The following is a 24,316-nucleotide window of genomic DNA, read 5'->3' as shown; positions in this document are numbered from 1 at the left end:
AGTGGTATCGCAATACCCAGGCTTAGGTATCAAGATACCCATAATAGTCTTAAGATTGAGAGTCTTGCGGATCTCGGTATCGTGATACCCACTACTCGGTATCGTGATATCTCTATAGTTGGCCTCAATTTCCTTCACTTTAGCACTATTAGGGGTATCAAGACTTTCATGCTTTGATATAGCGATACCCCCTTTTAAGTGATATTTTTTTCATGTTTGGGCTATTATCAGCTCCCTACACCACTTAATCTCACTCTTAGGTCCCCTATGGTACGATTAGCCAATCTGGGTCTAAAAAATGGTATAAATCTAACAAAAGCAATTTATTAACAACAAAAGTAAAAATCAAAAAAAAGAAAAGAAAAGACACATAATTTACTTGAGAATAAGCTCTTTAAATGTAATGGAGAGCCTGATTTGATTTATCAAATGATGACAGATCACATACCAAGTCACTTAACTATGATATAACATATACATACCAACTTATACTACTTGTATGATGTCCAAAAGATAATATACATAGTACATGCTAAATAAGCTAGTGTGTGTACATAACCAAAATGGTTCGAAGTGTAGCATATATATTAGCTTTAGTATGACTTCGATGATGCCAGGTTCAACAACAATCTTCATGAGTCGATCCACAACTTACAAAAGGAAAAAAAAATTCACACGTTAAGTGTTATAACATGCTTAGTGGTGTACCAAATAAAATCCATTTTAGCCTTTTTTTTTCTTTATTATCAAATATTGGGGTTATAAAATACAATTAGTGAATTAGCCAACTTTGTATACCTATTTAAAACCATCACCAATTCTTATCTTATTGAAATTGTTATTACTCAACTTCCTAGGAGTATTTGATCTTGTTCCTATACTCAATTATATCATTAGATCTTGCCTTAGTTATACCTTTTATATTATGAGTTCCAAGTTTATCTAGCACTTACTTAAGCCATACCAATTTCATGTTTTTTTACCATACTTAGCATAGTCACTAATCAATTCACTTATACTCTTGTTATCCATTAACAATCTCATTTATCACTATTTACTCACATACCAATTTTTTACAACTTATACAAGTGTTTATTCCTTAGCTTATTATCCAAATCCTTTATCTATACATATCATTCTAATGGTAATAACATATTTCAGTATCAAAATCAATCATTTTTACAATTCAAATCGTAGCATTAGTAAAATACAAAAGAATTTTGGAGTCGAATATATGGGAATACATACCTATCCAATACTGAGGTTGCTGGGAATTTCACTCACAACCATCCAATACAAAGATATCTTGGGAATTGCCAATCACAATCATTTGGTGGTGAGATTTCTAAACACACCCATCTAGTACAAAGATAAGGAGTTTTTAACAATCAATGATCATATGCAGTACTACTAACCTTATTGGCATGGTAACTATATATAAAACTAATTCCTACCAATTTTATTAGGTCATTTTACAATATCTCAAGGTTTCTCATGTTAAGAACATAATCACATTATTTTTATTTTTGCATAGAATGCTCACTTATAATGCATTAAATGCATAAGGGGGTCGCAATATTCAAGTGTTTTAATCCATTGATCACACATTAATTCACTTAATTAAGCTCATATTCTTCATATACAATCAAACACTTGAAGGCATCATGTTTAACACATATTTTGTTAATGGCTCATTTGTTCATTCTTCCTATTAACCTCGCAGAATTTTCATATTTTCATTACAAGTCATGTTCTTTCATAGCTTCACTTTCCAATAACTTGCCTCTTTTAAATCCTTAACCACTTAGGCATTTTACGATTGAACCAATGATATCTATTATATCTCCATACATAATATAATGTCATAATACTCATCACATATCACATTATAAACTTGTTAAGCTAGCCAATTTTAATTAACTCACCTTAACTAAGTGTCTATTCAATTTTTTAGTTTTCATGCCATTTATCGTGCTTGTTAACCATATGACTTGGTCGTTTAATCAAGTAAAAGGTAAAGGGGAATTTATGGAGCACTTTCCAAATCTCCAAGCTTTGCAATAGAGGGTAAACCTTCAATCACCCATTCACTTACGGACTTTATCATTTCCCTTGCTTTTTTCACTTTTCTCTACAATTTTCTCTTCACAAAACACATGTACAAAAATAATCAACAATCATACCAGAGTAGATAACTTGAATTATAACAACAACTATATAAGTTATGCATGAATGTAACTTAACCAAATAACTTTTGTAACACCCTATACCCAGCTCGGTCACTGAGCCTGAATATTATGATGTCACACCACTGTCACACATCACATACATTAGCATGGTCCCATTATTAAGCAAACATCTTCCATTTTAGCTTTCGTAATAATTATAAGTCATACGTATTCCAATTGTCATTAAAACATGCTAAACATTTTTTAAGCGAACTTAAAATGAAAGTTAAACATGATTATAGACCACTAAATAGAAATTCTAAATTATTCACATAGGTATCGATACTGAATAAAATGTATCAATATTTCTCTCAAAAGCTATCGATATTGTTTTGAAAATCGATACCAAAATAGCATTCTGTTTCTCATTTAAAATCAAAATATTAGAAATTATTGGTACATTTTATAAAGTATTGATTATTTTACCTCGAGTATCGATACTCGTGATATGGTATCGATACCAAATTACGTTACTGACTTTACGCACTTTAAAAAATCATGAATGTATCATTTTTAAAACACGAATATCAATACCTCTGCTTTAGACCACAAAAATTCAACAATTTAAGGCATATAATCCATTCAAGATAATAACTACTCAACATGCAACTTTTACCTTATCAAGTAATTACCAAAATGACCACAATAACAGTTCAATCATCGAAAACATGTCTGAGTAAGCAAATGATATAACAATAACAATATCCATAAATCCTAAGAACAAATAAGCTATGAAAGTTATATATCAAAACATTATGACAAAGTTCATGCAACAGTTTTACCACATTATTCCACATCCACTAACTATACATACAATTCATGGCACTTCAACATAACAAATATTCAAACCAAAACAATACCAATGAAATAATTGTAACATCTATCAAAAGTGCTAGAAAACTAAACCCATAAAATTTCATGAGGACCACAGTAATAATCGATCAAAGTCTATAATTATAACATCTATCAAAAGTGCTAGAAAACTAAACCCATAAAATTTCATGAGGACCACAGTAATAATCGATCAAAGTCTAACCACATTGCCTTATCCCTACAGTTCAAAAAATAGTATTAATACCACCTATGCATATACTAAAGCCTAATTTGGATCACTTCCTTGGTATCCCCGCACTGCTCACACCGCAAACACGAAATATCACAATGGTTAGAGAGAATGGGCTTAAACAAGCTTAGTGAATGTCAGAGTAACCACAAAGTATACACAAGATCAAAGGTTAAACAAGAGCATACTACAACACGTTCACAACTATATTCTAACCAAGTCACAATAACATATTTACGCTTCATTAAATCATAAAACTAGCATATACTCTCACGTGCAACTACACTAAACTTATATACAAATATTTCATTTTACAATAATTCATCAAGACTAAAAATCATATACGTGCTTTAGTAACTCACAAGTCTAGCTTATATATGCACATGTATTCAAAAGTTAAATGAAAATGACCCAAACCACAATTACATATACAATTTATTATGAGAACATACTAACATTTTCATGAAACTTAAATAGACTCATTTAGCATATTATTTACTTGTTTATGCATCCATCTCACATCGTATTATCATAATAAATAAGATCACATTTAAACAATAATTTAGCACTTCAGGCTATGAAACATAAAAGTGGGCTCTATCACCACACATTGAATACACGGATCTCCAACACACCAAATGACTCATTGAGTCAAACATATCCCAAAAGTGTAGCACATAGCTAACACTCTCCAATACACCAATATATCCCGGTGAATGGAGCTTAACTAACATTCCTTTATCTCTCCAAACTATCTCGGGGCCTCAATGTCTAAATCACAAAACACAAGGGTGAGTACTCATAATCCTATGGTATGCCAAATATATCCAACGATTTCAAAAGATCACAAGGCCAAAATATCCACAATTATACATTTTTAATTATCGATTTAATGCACATCATCTCTGTTCATATTCATCAATTTACATAAAAAAAACTTGTACACAATGCATGCTTATCGAATTCACATTTAATTGCACTTTAAGTGCCACAATAATGGTCATTGAGCCATCACATATATCACATACAACTATTCTCACATATTACCTGTCATAATAATATCACATTCCACAATTCAGCACATAAATACTTACCGAAATTTCGCTCGCTTTCGCTATATATTTGCATTATTATCATATCATTATCATTGTCATTTGACATGTATATCACGCCTACAACACAACACAATTCACAATAGTCATCACACATGTCTCATATCACAATATCGCATCAATAATAATTAATCCATAATTATTCACATAATAATATAATTTGCCAAAATAAAGCAAGGTAAATATAAAGCTTACACTCGGAACTTAGGATAGGGGTTTAGGTTATTCCTAAGCTCCCAATTAACACTATGAATAATGTCTATAAGTAACGATTCCAAACACTCACCGTTCGTGTTTTTGCCTAATCACCGAAAGTTTAAACTAGTTTTTCCTTACCTTTATCTTTACTCGTTGAAGGTTCTAACAATTCTGAAGCTTCAAAAAGGTAAATCACACAACAACACAATCAACAATCAAACAAAGACTCACTTGAAACAATCAAAACACAAACTTAAGCTAAATTCTCTTGTAATCGAAACCTTCGACATAGCAAACTTGAAATTCAAATATCTCAGTTTATACTCTTTTTTTTGCCTAAAATGAATTCCATTCATATAATTATTCACCTATAACAGATTCTCAACCTTTAAACTATGCAAAACTACCCAATCCATGGTATCAAAATTTTTTGACATGTTATGGCAATTTTCACGAAAATTCATTAAATCCTTAGAAATCCTTAACGAAACTTCAAAGTAATTTTTGAAACCTTCTAATCACATCAAAAATAATTGAAAAGCACTTTGAAACCACGTCTTTATTCAAAATCTCGAAATCCACCATTAATAACCCAAATTTTCGCTTTTATTTGAAACATGCGATTGAATGGCTAAAAAATCTATTTAAAAGACTAGATAACATTAAAAACTAGTAAGGAATTGAATCGTTACCTTCGATGGAAGAAAAACAAGCTTTTGGTTAAAAACCCCAAAAACCCACAAGCTTGAGAGATGGCAAATTAATGGTGTTTTGGGTGTTTTTCTTGAAGTTCTATGGAGATTTATGGCTTGAGTGATGATAGAAATTAATATATTAAAGTTTAAGAATCAAAATTGTGTAGGAAGAGCTTTTGAAAAACAAGGGATGACCACAAAAACAAAGCCTGAAGAAACTAACGTAAACATGTAGGTGGGGGAAATATTAGGTTGATTTTTAAAATTTGGTTTAATTGCCTTATAAATACTCAAAATTTAGATCATTTTACAAATCAGTCCTTATTTTAAAATTGAAATTCGTTTCAATAATATTTTCAAAAATTGATTTAATCTTCTAAAAGCTATAGATGAAAACATTTATGGTTCCTTATGCTATGAAATTTCCAAGCACACTAGAGTTAAAATCCCCATTTTACCCTCGAAACTTCTAGGCCCAATTTTGGGGTGTGACAACTTTCTTACTTCACTCTCTTAACACTTCCACCTGAAGAACTTAACTTCTAATTTACAAATTGCTTCAATTCAAACATCTAACTTATAGGTATTAGATTCTAAGAGAGTTTGGTGACAAGATTTGACCATGATGTTTAATAAAAACTCATGAATTTTGGGCAGAATAGCTTACGATTTGCAAGGGTTCTCCATTTCTCTACACTTAGCTAATTATGTGAAGAAGAAAAAATTTAGAAACCTTCTCCACTTTTCCATTGTCAAGTCTCATAAGTTCCAACTTATTTTGATAAATGGTTAGACTCAAGTCCTACTAAATTAATGGTAATCCAATGGCTTAAAATCCATCTCATATTCCCTAGTTTTATTTTTTTGGTGAAAAATGATAAACAAAATTACAACTTAAAAACTACTAGGAGACTCTAAAAGCTTTGTGTTGTTGGATAGCCATAATCACCAAATTATGAGGTACTTAAAAGATCTGAAGGGAAGTCTGCCAAGAGAGACTAATCTTTGCCAATTGATCTACAATTAAGTTACACTCCTTAGGAACATACTTAATTTCCCACTAACCTTCAGAGCGCAAAAACCGTTTAACTCTTCTGAGCAAGGTAATATTGGAGTCCACTGATTCCTTAAGAATCCTGACTTTCTTGTAGCTATTACATAATAAAATGAGAATTCTATCAAGAATACCCCAAAGTTCTACATCCAAAAGCGAAAATCTGCCCAAATAATGATTCAAACGCAAAATCTAATTGCCAACCAGATCACGAACCACGCCACCCGCAGAAGTATTTCAAGAAGCTCTAGCCACTACTCCATTAGAAAATAAATAGACCCAATTATCTTCACAATGATAGTGAATTTCCAAATTGGGTGAATTAGGCTTGATCCAAAATTTCAAATTGTTAACCCAACACAGAAAGTTTTTCATAACATCATAAGCTATCCAATTGATGTTTTAGAAGATGAAAATATTCATGTTCTTCCAAATTCTCCAAGCAATTAACCCAAATAAGCATGACCAAGTAATTCCCTTATCCTCTATCTTAAAATGACAACAAAGATTAGTGGAAAACCAAATTTGAAAGGAATGAGAAAAAAACCTAGGTTGCTTCTCGGAGGGACTACAAGCATCCAAGCTTCTTTAACTGTTGAACAATCTCAGAGAACATGCATAATGTCCTCAGTATCCTGACCACATAGAAGGGGCACACTATTTTGCCCAATTCCTCTCCTAGCGCGTTCTGAATTAGTAAGAAGCCTCTACTGCTTGGCCACAAGCCAAAGAAAAAGATGAAATCTCTGTGGGCCTTGATATTTCCAAATAGGCTTCCAAATATCATCTTTAAGACCCCAAGAATCTTTTTTTAAAGCCCAGTAAGCACTACGAATAGAAAAAGACCTTGAACTAGATTGAGCTCTAATGATCCTATCCTCACCACTAGTAGAATGAGGACGGGAAATACTTACTATACGCTTTATCATGTCATCAGATAGCCAAATACGAAGCAAATCAACATTCCAAGAACCATCAAGAAGAACCTAATCCCTCAAAGTACTCTCCAAATCAAGGCTTGCATGAGCTGAAACATAAGAAAAAAGAAGGCCAACATGTGGTACCCAAGAATATTTCTAACCACGAATTGTATAGCCATCACCTACAGACTACATGTGATTCCCACAAAAAAGGGGGCCACACCTTTAGAGGGAACGCCAAAGATGAGAGCATTGATTTTTGTGAATAGAATCTAGAAGCTAATTCTTCCAACCATATTTCAAGCGAAGGACATGAACCCATAAAGCGTCCTTTCTAGAGACTAGGTTGAACCCAATTTTCATAAGGAATGAATTATTTTGGTCTTGAAGGTGCCGAAACCCAAGGCCCCCACGAGACCTAGGCTGACAAATGGACTCCCATTCTACCAGGGCTATTTTTGGATATCCAACAGAACTACCCCAAATGAACTGCCTTGCAATCCTCTCTATCTCATCACACACAACTTTTGGGATTAACAAAGACTACATGAAATAGTTTGGAATAGCTAAGAGAACTGATTGGGTGAGAGTGACACGTCCCGTAAATGAGAGTTTTCTAGCTTCCCAATTTTGAAGTTTATGCCTCACTTTATCAACCACAAAATTCAAAGTACTTTTAGTAACACATTCATGAAAGAAAGGCACCCCAAATAACTTCCTAGATTAAGAACTTTCAGGAACCCAAAAAACTGGCTAAGCTGGTCACACAAACTATTATCAACACCTTTGGAGAAATACATGTTACTCTTTCTCGCGCTGATTTTATGCCCAGAAAAGTCACAGAAGTGCTTAAGGATTTGCTTTAACAAAAAAACTTGTTCCTGCTTCGCTTTGCCGAAAATGACAAGGTCATCAGCAAAAAAAAATGAGATAAGGCTGGCCCCAACCTAGATAACCGAATCGGATGCCACCTACCAGCTGTGATTTTTAAGCAAATAATATGACCCAACCATTCCATGCAAAGAATGAAAAGATAAGGCGATAAAGGACACCTCTGTCTAATCCCTCTCACAGGCTTAAAGGACTAAGACAGAACTCCATTCCATAAGATCTGCATAGAAGAAGAAGAAATTACAACCATAAGCACCTTTCTGAGGAACTCGAGAATCCCAGCTGCTACAAGAGACGCATCAATAAAATCCCAACTAATCCTATCATAGGCTTTCTCTAGATCCAACTTGATGGCCATCCAATTTCTACCAACTCTCCTACTACGCTTTGGATGAATGAATTCTTGTGCAATAATGACATTATCAGAAATGTTACGACCAGAAATAAACCCCACTTGCTCAGGTGATATATAATTCGAAAACACCACTTTAAGTCTATTAGCGATCACCTTTATCACCAACTTATACAACAACGAACAAAGACTAATTGGCCAAAATTGACTGAAATCCTCCGATCGATCTTTCTTCAGAATAAGCACAATTAGAATGTTGGTAAGAGCTTCCTCAATTCTATTACCAGCAAAGATTCCCTGAACCCATTCACAAACTGCCCCTCCAACTAAGTCCCACTGACTTTGGAAAAAATACGCATGGAACCCACCACTTCCCAAAGCTTTCAACGAAGCCATGTCAAAAAGGGCCTTATTTATCTCTTCATTTGAAACTAACTTTTTAAAGAAATTGATATCATGCTCCTTAAGGTGGGGAAAGATATTAAAGGGAAGTTCACTCATGGGGGTTGGGATTTCACCATACAATCTCTCAAAGAACCTGATGGCCTCATTACTAAGAATATTCTGATCAGAACCCCAGTCCCTGCTACTAATGTGTGTAAGGCCATACTACGATTAAATTTCCTCCTTTGCACTGTACAACTATGAAAGAAATTGGTATTGCGATCCCCAAACTAGAGCCACTCACACCTAGCTTTTTCCCTCCAAAAAGTTCCTCATGGTTAAGCACACTTTCCAATTCATCTCGAACCTCTATCTCCAAGTTAACTAACCTATTGGAGGTCGACTGATCCATGGCCTTTTGAATGCTTGCAAGCGATCTCATAAGGTGTCTTTTGTGCGTGCCTATAAGCCATATACGGACCTGCTCCATTCTTTGACATGTGAGGTAAAATTGTATAAAGAATCTGCCATGTTACCTGAAAACCTCCACTTACTAGAGACCAAATCTTTAAAATTTGTATGCTTTGTCCATCCTACAAGAAACCGAAAAGGTCTCCCTTTGGGAATACTGAATTCAGGATTAGGTTTTAGAAGGATGGGCCTATGATCTGATTTAATGCACAGAAGATGATAAATGAGACTATGCGGAAAGGATGAAATCCAAGTATCATTAGTTAATGCTCGATCTATCCACTCGTGCGTATTACCTCTTTGCCAGGTAAAGGAGGGTCCTATGAATCCAAAGTCCTGCAAATTATATCTATTACTAGTAGAGTGATCACTTTTTTTTATCCTTAGGTGAGAGGATAGCATTAAAGTCACCCATAATCAGCCAAAGTAAAGGATCGTGAGGTAAAACCTCCATTAAATCAGTCCAAAGAGACTTCAGCTTAATTCTCTCAAGACTACCATACACAAAAAAGATAAAAAAAAGGAATTAGTGTGAGTACTACCATGAACACGAAGAACCATGAACTGGGGATGATTATGAGTAATGCTAATGCAAATATTATCCTTCTAACCAATCCAGATGCCACCTGTAAAACCAATAGACTCAATGCGGTGAGAAAAGTCAAACCCAATTTATCAATAATAGAATTAGCTTTTTTACCACTAACTCTTGGTTTCAGCAGACACGCTATATTCGGTTTATGCTTAAAATTATACTCACGAAAAATGCAGAGAAATTTACTACTTGCACAGCCTTGACAATTTCAAAAAAAAATTGATAAATTTAAATCCATGATAAAAAATAAACAAGAAAAGAATTAAAAAAAAAACCCAAGAAACCTTACTGTCCATAGCTTTAATAATCATTCCTGAATTCTTTTACCAGCACCTGGGTCAATTGAACTCGAATCAGCACTTCGTAATGCGGAAACAGACTGAGCCAACCTAGACATAGAATCACTCAAAGAAATTTTAGAAGAATTTCCAATTTTAAAATTATTCCCTTTCCCATGTGTAATTTTTTTTATTTTCCTTGTAGCCCGAAAGCCCCCATCTTTACTCCCTAATATTTTCCCCGAACTCTGAATTTTATTAACACCCGAAGCTGAAATAGTGACCCCTCAATTGAGCACCATCAGTTGAATCTTTCTCTTTAAACAAAATAGCAGTATGCCTATTGGGGTTTAAACCACCAAGGGAATCAACTACCTGAACTTCGACCGACTCTGACAACGAAGAAGTTGGCTTGGTTGACAGAGCTGGGCCACCATCTTCACTCACCTCCTGACCTACAAAATTAGATTAAAGCAAGAAATAGTCATTGGTGTTCAATTGGAATGGTTAGTGGAAGCTTTAAAAATCTCAGCACCAGTCGAAACTTTAAAAGCAGAATCATTGAAAAAGGGAAAGAACTCCCTGATTCGTTATTTTGAAGAGCAGACTGTGTGTAATAAAGGTCTAACACGCCGTTGGGCTGATTCATTGAGCTAATCGATGGGTCCATAACAACCTTGAGAGCTGTGGATCCGACTATTCCAATATCAAAAGCAGGTTCAACAGGTGTTCAGCCCGCTAAGGCTTTTACTTCTGGATTTCTCCTTTGTGGGTTTAAAAGCCCATCCCCTTAATCACTTATTCTATCTCCCACCGATTGCTCAATCCTCATTGACTCAGGGTTACCCCGTGTCTTAAACCCCTGTTGCCCAACATTCTCTCCAGCCTTCAATTTATTCTTAAAACCAGCCAACTTTCGAGTATCTTCCTTATTTAACTTATCTTCTAGATCAACCAAAACTTCCATATTAACTAGAGAATCAAATCAGGAACCCGATTTTCCTTTCTCCATAAAATCCATTTTTTTAACATTATTATTCCTAGAATTATGCCTTACTTTCCTTTTGACCACCATCCATTGCTCGTAAATAGTGCCTTCCCTTCCACTTACAGCCTTTGTCAGAGTAGTACCCTTCTGATCCTTCCTCACTGCCGAATCCGATTGCGGCGAAGCACACAGCTCTTTGGTATGTCTGTACTTCCTGCAGGTAAAGCAAATCGTAGGCAGTGCTTCATACTCAAGTTTCTTATGTATACCATTCACAAGAACTTAAGCGATCATAGGCTTGTCCAGGTTGACATAAACAGCCATCCTGGCGAAGCGGCCTCTAATTCTACTGTCGATATTGAAATCTAACCAAACAACCTTTCCAATGGTCTCTCCTATTTCTTCAAGAATTTTCATTTTGTATAGAGACCCTAAGAGGCCTAGTAACCGTATCCAAGCCATCATCATGCTTGGGTATGGTTGTAAGGGGTTTAATTCTTTGGTCCAAGGTTGAACAGTCAGATACTGACCATAAATCAGCCAAGGACTCTACGACGGAACTTTTGCATGGTCATCGATGGACTAAAATTTAGCCAGAAAGTATCCATTCTCTATGTCCATAAGAAGGAAAGGCTTGGAGGGATTCCATAATCTACTGATTCGATTATTTAAAGCCCCATACCCAATATTCCTACCAAGTAATTTCAAAACAACCGTGTGTTCCATTTCTTTGAATAAGATTTGTCGAATCCTCTCTGAGAAATCAATAGCAGGTATTCCATTAACAATGGATCTGTGAATATCTCCTTCCAAAAATTCCAGATCTTCATCAGCACCAGCACCAGAATTATCCAACCCCAACTTATTAGATGCTCCAGATTTATTCCCCAGAAGTTTATCCTTCCAAGCAGGGATTTAAATTGCGGTTGCGGTCGCGTTTTCGGTCGCATTGCGTTTATCGCGGTTGCGGACATAACGGATGCTATTGCGGTCATTGCAGGTATCGCGGTCGTGAATTTTACATTACTTATTGTGTATTGCGGGTATAGCGGGTTTCGGCAGTAGCGGTTTCGGACGGTGCCGCTACCGCTATATAACGGCCGCTATTTCGGTAACGGACCGCTATTTAAATCCCTGCTTCCAAGATAAAATTGGACTCGGACCAGATTCAACCAACATGTCAGTGATTCCCTCGCCATTCCTCTCTTTGAAATGGACTTTCTTTGTATTACGATCTACATCTGTCCGAGAACCATCACCATCCCCGATTTCCAGATGAGAAATGTTATAACCAGAGTTCAAAGAAATTTCCATCTTTTTTTTTGTCATTTTTTCCTATTGCAAGGGCACTAGTCGAAAGGAAATTCCTAATTTTCTTTAAACCAAAATCATATTAGATATTCTTATGTAATGTGTGACACCTTACACTCAACCTAATTGTCAAAACCAGATGTGTGACATCAAATTACATCATCAGAGCAACTCAGACTATTCAATCCATTATATAAAATAATTTGGCATTCAATTGCAAAAAAGCTCATGAAAATTACTATTCATTATAATGTCACTTTAATTTCATTAAACTTTACAATCTTTTTAAATTGGTGTCATATAAAAAATTTCGAACTTTTCAATTTAAATCCATGTAATACTTCAACTTATCAATTAATACTTTATTAATTTATCATATAACAATTACTCACTTAATGTCTCATCAATTTCATTTAAACTTCTCTTACATATTAGTAATTCCATCTCTTATATCAACTTCTTAGTGTTACAATTTTTCTATTACTTTCCTCCTCCTCCTCTCCATTCCACATTCTATATATACATGTATATGTATATAATAATCTTTGGCTTATAGTATAGCAAACCTGTATGTAACATTAATTAGTCTTTCACTAATTACACATACACTCTTAACATGACTGTCTACTTGAGTAGCAATCGCTAAATTATTTATATCTTGGACTACAAAATTCAAAATTAAGATCTGCCTTTTTTTTTTGAAACTTGACTTATTGAAACTTTTATATAATACAATATTTTCTTTAAATCTTCCCTTATTCTTTTGCTAGGCAGCTCTGACCTTTTTCTCCTAACAATTATTTATCTTTCAATACAAAATTCATATAATGTTGTTGTTTGTTTCTTTTGAAAATAGACTCATTAGGATTTTATACATATAAATTTCATCTCCTAAATATTTGTGTACAATTTTTAATGATTTTTCAAAGTCAGAATTGGGGAACCTGAAATTAATCTGACCTTGTCTCACTTAAATTTACGTATCTCATAATTTTCAATTCCATTGCTTAAATCGTTTCTTCCATAAAAAATAGATTCATTAATATTTAATTTTCATACTTGGTTCATCATTTAAATCACATTTAAATCCTTGCTTGCAGAGGCTCCCAAATGAACACTTTACATACACATCAAACAAAATACAAAGGCATTAAAAATAATAGCAAAAGAGATTAATTCATTCTAAAATAACATATCAAAGCCTCTAGATCATTATATCGAAAACTTAGGTAGTTTTGCTGAAAATACGATTTCACCACTCAAATCTTATTTCTAAACCTTAATTTCGATCATACTCTTCCTAAATATCATTTAATTACACATTTCAACCTTCAAAATTGTCCAATTACGTGGATCTCAATTTTTTGGAACAATCAAGCCAAATAAACTTTAAAGATAGGAAAACATTCAAATGCTTCAAAATTACTTAAAAACTTGTTAAATCAGGATTAAAAACCTTCTAATAAGATCAACATAAGTTGAATATAGCTTTGAAATGGTACTTTAACTCAATAAAACGGAATCCACCATTTTCAAGCTTGAAATCAACTTAAAATCAAAGGATTTATTGAAATCTTGATCTAATTGATTAAAACTTAGTTTAAACAGCTAACACATTTTGTTTAATCATGAAAAGTCAAAATGTTACCTTAATTTTGCAAAATCGATGAGCTACGAAGCTAATTTGAGTTTGAACATCTGAAGAAATTTAGTGAAATTGAGGATGAAAACCTAAGCATTCTTTAAAAAAAAGGACGAACTAATTTCGGGAGAAAAGCATTAATTTGGTTTTTCGCAATTTTTTTTGAAAAGGATGATGAATTGGGGGAAGGAGATGGTGGGTGATTTAAATAACTGACCAAATTTTAAAAATTGGGCATTTGTCCCTGTGACCACCTAGAGTTTCCCCTTTTTTTTCCAAATTAGTTCTTTTTTTTAATTAAAGCCAATTTCAAAATTATTTTCATATTCGATCTTGTTTTTAAATTCCGTTTAACCAAATAAATTCCCGAACACTAAATTTTAATTACTTAACATAAAATTTTTAATTCTAATTATTTTAATATTTTAGTTAATTATTCCTATTTAATTTAATTATATAAACTAATTACGATTTTTGATTCATTAACCCTGACTAACTAACCTAATTCTACTAACCCATTTTTCGGATGTGACAACTCTCCCCCTTTAAAAAGAATTTCATCCTTGACATTACTTGTGCCCACATCGGTTTTGTCTCAGTCTTGTGTTTCTCTAATTGCGTAGACCTAAGCTGGTCCTCCAGATTCGATCGGAATAGCTACGGTTTCTGCAAATGTCCTCTGCCTAACCCTTCTATTGTTACCACTTTTGCCTCGGTCTCTAGCAAGTGTAGGACTTCGTGTCTGAGCGATCTCAACCTTCTTTGAACAATCTTTGAATCAATGCTCCTTCGATCCACATCGGAGACATACTCCGATAAATCTTCAACACTTGTCCAAATGCCTACACCTGTAATGCTCACATGTTGGGCATTCAAATAAACCTCCCAATGCAACCATAGTTGTGCTCTAGGACGGGACTGGTCGCTCAAAACTCACGTTGAACACTTCTATCAAACCTCTACGATTCTCATCTCCTCTTATTTGCACACTCCGAATCACTTGATCAGTTAGAGCCCTTCTTTCCCAACTCAATTAGCACCGGTTTCAATGGCTCGATCAGAGCTTCCTCAACAATTTTAGCCTTCTCGACCATTTCATCGAAAGCCTTAGCCCCATTTCATATGCTCCAAAGTCAATACTTGTATCAGATTTGCTCAAGGGTTGTTATTTTATTATTTTTGTTTATGTTGCTTGAGGACAAGCAATGGCTTAAGTGTGGGGGAGTTTGATCTGCCATAATTTGATGTAGCAGATTAAATTAGTTTTCACACTTAGAGAGCTTGAATACAAACATTTTTGTTATATTTAAGTTAAGTTTCTTTAGTTTTACTTATATCTAATAAAATGTGCAAATTGAGTCTTTTATTGACCTTAAGGGCCGAATGAGGCCTAAGGGAGAGCTAACGTACTTTGTGAATGTGCAGGAGACCATTAGAAGGCATTTTAGGCTGATACTAGACACTATGTTGCAACACAGGAGGTCCGATGTTGCAACATAGAGAGCATAATAGAGAAAGTATGAAACTACCTCCGATGTCGTGACACTGACTAAGGGTGTTGCTACATGCCCCTAAAAACATCCCAAGGAAGAGCATACTAACTTCTATGTTAAGAAGTCTGTGTGTCACGACATCGACTCTAGGAAGGAAAATAAACACGAAACAAGGGTTTTTTGGTCTACACAATCAAACTTAAAGCACGGGAACGTCAGCTAACCTGGGGTTATGGACGACGGCCACCTGAAGGCTATAAATAGGCTCCTTTGGCACATGTTATAGACACCATTCCATTAGCTTAGGTTCTTTCTTTATATTTAGTTTCGCTTTTTTTTCTTAGGTTTTTTAGAGTTTAGTTTATTTGTTTGTTGTTTTCCTTCAAGAGACCTAATTTGTAAATATGGTCAACTATCAGGGATTCATGTTATTATTTATATAAATTAGGATTTTCTTAAAGTCTACACTTCAATTCATTCACCATGTTTTATTCTTCCATCAACTCTATGTTGTTTATGAAAGCCATGAGAAACTAATCCTTCTAAGGGGGATTAACGGGTGGAGACATGATCTATTAACTATTTTGTAAGGTTACTCAACAGATTAGCTATTTGGGAAAGGAAGAACGTGAAATAAACCCTAGGCCTGACAACCCTGGGGAGTCATCAATATGAGAATTAACCCAAAATTGGTATTACCCATCTGTGAACACCTTCACCCCAAGCCAGTCTGGACCGTGAAGTCGAAAGATAAGTAGTTCTTGCTGACTTGTTATGTTAGCGGAAGATTGAAAGATCCTGGTAGGTTAGCAACTAGTTGGTTGACAAGGAACCCAAAACAAAAATTGATTGGGTTTGCCAAAGCAAGCTAATCACCCATCAACAGATTTGATTCTTTCTACTTTTAAGTCTCTTGAAATTTAGTTTTCTTTTATGATATTTTGTTTTTATTATTAGTACTATAAAAATCCCAAAAATATCTTATTTATGTTTCCATACTATAACTCGATTAAAGTATTAATTAGATCTTTTAGTGTATAGGTTAAAATTGATCTAACTTTTGCCTCCCTTGGGTCCGATCCTCGAAGTACTCACCTACTTCATAGTAACACTATATTATAACTCGATTCGTATACTTGCGGATATCGCATTGTCATTCTATATTTTATTGTAGTATTCACACTCTGGAAGTTGGTACTTCCGAAGGTGGTCAGATATGACAAGTGATCCAAGGCAATTCCTGCAAAGAAAACATTTTTAAAGAAGGCAATGTGTTCCCATTCCTACCCCCAAAACAAGCAAATTCCATACAAGGGTATTTTCATCTAAAGTTTAAAATTCTCAGCTTTGTTTCAAAACTAAATTGTCATTTTAAATTTCCAAAACTTGAAAGCCAAGAGTTAATAAACCCTGGCTAACATGCTTTTTGTGAAACTTTTGCTACTAACCTATAACACCCTTAGCCCATATCTGTCGCCAGATTAGGGCTATGGAGCATTACCAGAAATTAACATCATACAACGTACATTTATTCAACATATACAAATCATAGCCAGAAAACATAGCAATATTAATCAAACTCAGCATATAGTCCCTTATACGAGCCCTCGAGGCCCTAAAAACACATTAGAAATGAGTTAGGACTAAATCGAAAACATATGGAATTTTTTAAAAAAATAAAAAATTTTAAACTGCAGGGACACACGCCCGTGTCTTAGGCAGTGTGGACATTTGAAGTAAGGACACACGACCGTGTCCCAGCCCGTGTTCGTGCTCGTGTAACTCTCTAACTTGGGTCACACGGACAAGCTACATGCCCATGTGCCAGGCCGTGTACCCCTCGAAATGGCCTCACACGCCTGTGTGCCAGGCCGTGTAACTGCCTAACTTGCAACCGTATGTAAGCTATAGAGTGCACACGACTGTGTTGCATGGCCGTGTGTCGCTCACGGCTGAGACACACGCTCGTGTCTTTGGCCGTGTGGATGAAAAATAGGCCATTTCTAAGCCATTTTTCTTACCCAAGGTCTAGCCACTTACACCAACCAAATGCACCTATTTTCATGCATTCAAATGGCACCTATCATATGCATATACAAGCTAAAACATTATAGTAACTAACCATTCAACCAATATGCCAAAATGGCACCTCAATCTCAACAATCAAACTTGATTAAACACTTACTAAATTCATCCATAATTCAATCAACCATTTGAATAACCTAAATGTTACATTTACCATAATGTTCACATACTATTCTCATACACAACAAATACCATTATGACAATTTCCACATCTACTATCTACCCTATTTAAAATTACCAAATGCCAAACACATTCAAGGTTATCAAAACTACTCATTAACAACTTTATGTACTATCTCATTCCATGTCAACCAACATTTCATAGCATACCATTATACTTACCATTTCACTACCATCATTTTAGTACCTAAATGCCAAAATAACAACCATTTAAAGTACCATATGCTATTTCATCAAACAAAGACACATATACATGCCATTATAACCATGACTCAAAATCATCAAAATCTACTGATATAGCCGATGGATAGTGTAATATAACTCTAACAAGCTTCCACACTGAATGAGCTCCGATTCACTACAAAACATTAATAAAATAACACAAGGTAAGCTTTTAATGCTTAGTAAGTTCGTAATTCATAAATAAAGCTTACCATTTAGATATATAAGCTTAAAGGATCCTATTTGATCCTTAGCACAAGCCTAGGTAACAAAAACAATTCAAGTTAGTGATAACCACATAACTTAGCAAATTCATTGCATAATATAATAGCTTTTATGTACATATAAGCATTCATACTTTCATGAACATAGTTAGGCATATTTTAAACATCATCAACTTATACCTTTTTCATGTTTTCATAGCATTAAATATCGAAATATTTGTCCTTCCTTCCCTTTGTATACCCGTTAAACCACTAGAATAACATCAAATACGCAAGAATTTCACACACTGTGTGCTAACATATGGTCAAAACCATTTCTTTTTCTTTTCTCATATAGATGCTCTCTCTTGAGCCATAAATAGGTCTGCTCACACAAGCTGTTGGTCGGAACGTAGCTACACGGTACTGCTTACACAAGCTATAAAGTAACTGCAATACATGCCAAAAACTCAGCCACCAGTAGGACGTTCAGGACCAGCACCTGAAACTCGGTAACCCCTAATGACATGTCATTTGTATCCTATATATTCCTAAGGATCAAATAGGATCTGAAAGTAGTCGAAACTTCGTTGGATATTTCTATAGAGTAGTAATATCATAATACAACATAATAGCATTTAATTTAAAGCGTATTAATACTTTAATTAAATGTACTAACTTACCTCAATCACAATCGAAGAAATTCGATCAACTAATTCGACATTTTTTCCTTTCCCCGATCTAAAACCATACGATGCTTTTCTTGATCTAAATAATCAAATTTAACTCATTCAAACTTCATTCTATTCAATTCAACCCAAACTCATATTTTAGAAAAATTACATTTTTGCCCCTATAATTTTGATTTCGTTTCAATTTAATCCCTAGCTCATAAAATGAAAAGTCATGAAATTTTCCATTAACCCACCATAGCCAAATTTCATATAAGTCTCTAGCAAGCCCTAAATTTCATTTATTTCATAATTTCACCATGTATATTTTCTATTTTTCAATTTAATCCCTAATTGATAAATTCATCAAAAATCTATAATCAGAAGTTGTGTATCTAACAACAACCATTCATTTTCTTCCATCAAACATCATAAACAATACATATACATTCATGGTAAAACCCTAAACATTTAAATTTTGCAAATTAGTCTCGAGCTAGCTAGATTAATCTACGACTCCAAAAACATAAAAATCATTAAAAACGGGACAAAAATGAACTTACATGCACAAAGAGAGAGATGGTCGAATGTTTGAGCTTGGTCATGGCTTTTTTAAGCCCTATTTTCGGTTAAAGAAGAAGGAGAAAGATGATATATTTCTTTTACTTTATTTTAATTTAAGTTGTTTTTATTAATTTACCTTTTTAACTTTATTAATTAACATCCAAATCACTTAATTTAATGTCCATATTTGTCCACTTAAATAAAAAATGGTCTAATTACCATTTAAGGCCATTCATTTTCCAATTTCATAGCAATTTGACATCTTTTACTTATAGAACTCAAATTTTGCATATTATGCAATTTAATCTTTTTTTATCAAATTAAGCATGCAAACGATAAATTTTCTTCGCGAAATTTTTATATGACACTACTAATATGCTGTAGATATTAAAATATTAATAAAATAATTATTTTGATGTTGGATTTGTGGTCCCAAAATTACTATTCTGATTTTACTAAAAACGGGCTGTTACATAACCTGTTTTTGCAAACCTGGCTCTGATATCACCAAATGTGGCATGCCAAACTCGGTCGAGACGCGTCGACCTAAATCTAGAACGTCACATTAGCCACTTACATGACTCTCCTTACCAGTCATCCAAACACACTACAAACCAACCATCACATCAACTAGAAACATGCTTAAACAAGTAATTTTAATCAAACAAGCCTAATTCATGTTTTGGCTAACATAATATAGCAAAATATAAATAGGGTAAAATCGTCATTTTAATCACCGAAAGTAAAACTCGTAATTCATGAAATTTGGTTCATTCAGTGTCTTGGGCATTCTATTTTAAACCATTTGTGAAAATTTTAGCTTAAAACAACATTTAAAACTCAATTAATTTCAAAACCAAATTTAAGGACTAAAACATAAATTTTATAAAATATCTAGATAAACCATTTTAAGAAACTAGAATTAACATTGTGAATTTCAATGTTAAAATCCATGTCATGTAAATTCTCAAAGCATTTTGTGGTGTTTAAGGCCTCCAATTTTATTGAGTAAAAATTTGGACTTATTTGCAACAGTTTCAAAATATGCCCAGAACAATTTGAACATCATGTCGCAACCATGCAATTCCCACATCACGAAATTGACCCGGTATCACGATATCCTATAGGGCTAATCGTGATAATAAATCGAAAATTTACAGAAAAATTATAGCACTTAAATATAACACTTTGACACTTTCATACACATACTCTTTCGTGATTTCATGCCATTTTCCCTATTCCAACATGTCATATAGCATACATAATACTCATAAAATCATGATCAAATACATAAGATCATACATTAACATGCTTTAGCATCCAAGTCAAACACCTATGCTAGTATGCTTTTGTAAAGTCTCAATTTAATTTACTCAATATACCAAGTTTGTATATAAGGTGGTACAAAACATTCCAAAAGATCATTTTGGACTTCCCTCAATGCTCAGAAAGCCAGACCACCTGCATTTTACATGTTAGCCAATAACAAGGACACAACACCTTACTAATTTAACCAACAACATACCTTCATAAACTATCCATTAAAAACATCCATCTAAACCAATATTAAAAGTTTCAAAAACCATTTAGGTAGTCCATAACGTCCATTTACAAACCATTAACAATTCAAAAACTAAAACCATTTAGATTAGTTCCCCATTGCCTTCCTTAATAAGTTGGAAACACATCAAACATACTCAAATCATTGCCTTACTTTGGATCACTAGGAAGGCTCACTTCTCATCCTCTTATCAAGCTATTTTTCTGTAAATTGTTCATAAAGAATGTGAGCTTTTTCAAGCTCAATGTGTAACAGCCCAAACCCGATCTGTTTAACTAGATCCAAATCTTGGGTGTTACCATATTTATGCAAACAAATCCTGAACTACTTATACAAATTTCAATCAACTATGAATTAATTATAAAAATTTTAACTTGAATCCGAAAGCATGTTCAAGAAGTAAATACAACTACAACACAAGGTGATCAAATTAAAATGTTATTTAATTGGAAAACCTAATTTGATACAGACACCCAAAGTGTGGAATTCTCATACAAATTAGCCTTTGGATGCACCGCTAAGCTTGCTCTATATACATAATATCCCGATATGCACTCTTTAGCATAATCTTGGTATTATTCCTCCTGGCACATACTCATAATTAGACTGAAACAAATGTATAAACTCATGTAAGCTCATAAGAATTTTACCTGCACAATTCTTGCACATTGTTACTGAAGAATCATTATGACTTTCTTATTATACTGGTCTTTCAAAATATTTCTAGCAAATGCTTTTCTCAAAATTTCATTTTTCATTCTCTATGGATATCACGCCTTACTCTCAACTCATTACTTACCCTTCTACATCTTCGATACGCCACTTACCTATTTTAATTTGATCTTTCATAAGTTTTTACCCATTTTCTTTACAAAGGTCCATACAACCGAAACACCGTTACTCTTGTATTTGTAAATTTAAGCCATTGTTTCACCACAATTCATGTTTGATCACATATACAGTTAATAGGTACCTTCCTTCAGGTATACAATTAGAAAAATCCTTATTGACAAATCTCGTAATTCGCAACAAATGCTGGATTTTGGTTTAAATAGTGAATTCTTTGTACATTAGTATCATCTCATACCATATCCCCGTACAGTGCGCAAATAACCCTATTGGCATGCTAATTGTATCCTATCCTTTCTTACGTTCATCCGGGCACATTTAATACATTAAATCATTTATTTACAATTTAGTTCATTTCTCACCTTTTTGTACTAATTCACATATAATTCAAATCACATTCAAGGTATATAAATACATAATTTAAACACATACATTACATTGACATATACAACTATACCATATGAACTTACCAGATAAAAACAACAAGCGAAATGTCGACGACAAATTTACAATTTTCCTTTTTCCTCGATTATTTATCGTTGGTCCAAATCTTGATCTATACGGTAATTCATTTCAATTTATCAGTTTCAATTACCTTATAACATCTTATTGTATGCACATGAAATTTTAATTTTAGTTTTCACAAATTCTCTAAAATTTTACATTTATTCAATTTAGTCCCTAAAACCAAAACAATCATGTCTTTCACATTTAATCCATGTTTGTCTATCTAATTTCAATCTCATTCCTCTACAGCTCTCTAGTACCTATATTTACAAAAATTTCAAGCTAATTTTGAAATAATTACACTTTAGTCCTTACATTCAAAAGTAACAAATCTCTCTTTACAAATTAGTCCCCTTTTTCATTTCTAAGCTTATAAACTAACAAATTAACACCAAAAAATTCAAAAATAATCAATGGAAACATTTTAAAGCTTTAATGGCTTTGAAAAATAAAACACGATTTAGCTAAATCGAGTTACAATGATATCAAAAACATAAAATTCATGAAAAACGACTTAGAACCACTCACCATGCAAGGTCGAGAATTGGAGGATTTTATAAAGATTTTATTCCTTCCTTCAATGGTGAAGAATTAGTGAGGGAAGATGAGAATAAGGTCCTTTCTCTTTCTTTCCACTTTTATTTCTTTTATTTATGTTATAATTTCATTATTTTAACTTTAATTTTTAATAAGACAATGCTAAAACATGCCCCAAGTGTCCACTTACAATTCAAAAATGGTCTAACTATTATTTAGACCTTAATTTAATTACTAAATAAGTCCTTAAGCAAATAAAAGTCTATAGTGATTAAATTTTATGATTTTTACGATTTAGTCCTTGTACATTAATTAACTATCAATTCAATAAAATTACTGGACCAAAAATCAATATAATTCTCTAATATACTCATAAATATTAATTAATAATATTTACGGTAAAAAATGGGTTGCACTATTTAGTTAGAGCCATGGTTTCAAATTCCCCCAACCTTCTCTTCTTAGAAAGAATATCCTTTACAAATTTCACTTAGTTGGGCATTTGCTCAAGGGCTTCCACAAGTGGAATATTGATATCTAGCTATTTTAACACATCTAAAAATTTCTTAAATGTAGTATCTTTCTTTTGCTTTTAAAATCGTTGAGGAAATGGTGGTTGCTAAATTTTTAATCTATCAGGATGGCTTTGCTAAGACAATACTTCAGCATTGGGAGCAGGTGCAAATTTTAGTATATTAGGATTTCCAACATTTTCTTGAATTTTCTCACTATATTGGATTGTAGAGGGTTCACACTTAGCTTCAAATTTTTTTTTTATCTTCGATGTCTTTCTATTTCTCAAAGTGACATCTTTGCAATGTTCCTTACCAACATTTCTCAAATTTTCTGTGTCACTTGGTAAAGCACACTAGGATCTATTTCTAATCTCATTAGCTAGCTGCCCAACTTGATTTTCAAAATTTCTCAATGTCTCTGCTTGGCTTTGGATAAATGTATCATTCTTGGCCATGTAAGTCTTTAACAAATTTTTAAGAGTACAAGAAGATTCTGCTTGTTGAGGTCTTTGAACTTGTTGAGAATACTCGGGTGGATAATTTGGTCGAGAAGGCATAGATTAGTTGCTAGGACCAACCCCTTAATTACTCCATGAGAAATTTGGATGACGCTTCCATGAAGGATTATAGTAGTTCAAATATGACCCATTCTTATTTTGATTTCCCATGTAATAAATAGACGTCGAATTCGACAGACAATTATTGAAGATATGGCCATTAACATAATACACACAAGAAACATTCTCA

The 24,316-nt window shown here is 33.6% G+C and overlaps 1 long non-coding RNA gene across 6 annotated transcripts; it reads right to left on the bottom strand.

Moving 5' to 3' along the window:
- Positions 1–374: 374 nt before the first annotated feature.
- Positions 375–11,857, bottom strand: LOC107920306 (uncharacterized). 6 transcript variants are annotated; one of them, XR_001690556.2, is made up of 4 exons: positions 10,617–10,984; positions 10,253–10,352; positions 9,911–9,994; positions 375–4,463 (listed from the first exon to the last, which is right to left on the bottom strand). It is a non-coding gene; the product is annotated as an uncharacterized lncRNA (long non-coding RNA). The 6 variants fall into 6 exon arrangements; XR_005923321.1 differs by having other exon boundaries at positions 10,248–10,352; positions 10,617–10,980; XR_001690557.2 differs by having other exon boundaries at positions 10,248–10,296; positions 10,617–10,978.
- Between the last annotated feature and the right edge of the window lie 12,459 nt (positions 11,858–24,316).

This window comes from Gossypium hirsutum, chromosome D13, assembly GCF_007990345.1.
Source record: "Gossypium hirsutum isolate 1008001.06 chromosome D13, Gossypium_hirsutum_v2.1, whole genome shotgun sequence".
NCBI classification, from domain to species: Eukaryota; Viridiplantae; Streptophyta; class Magnoliopsida; order Malvales; family Malvaceae; genus Gossypium; species Gossypium hirsutum.
Note: the sequence above shows the minus strand (reverse complement) of the source record. Positions and strands in the feature narration are given on the sequence as shown.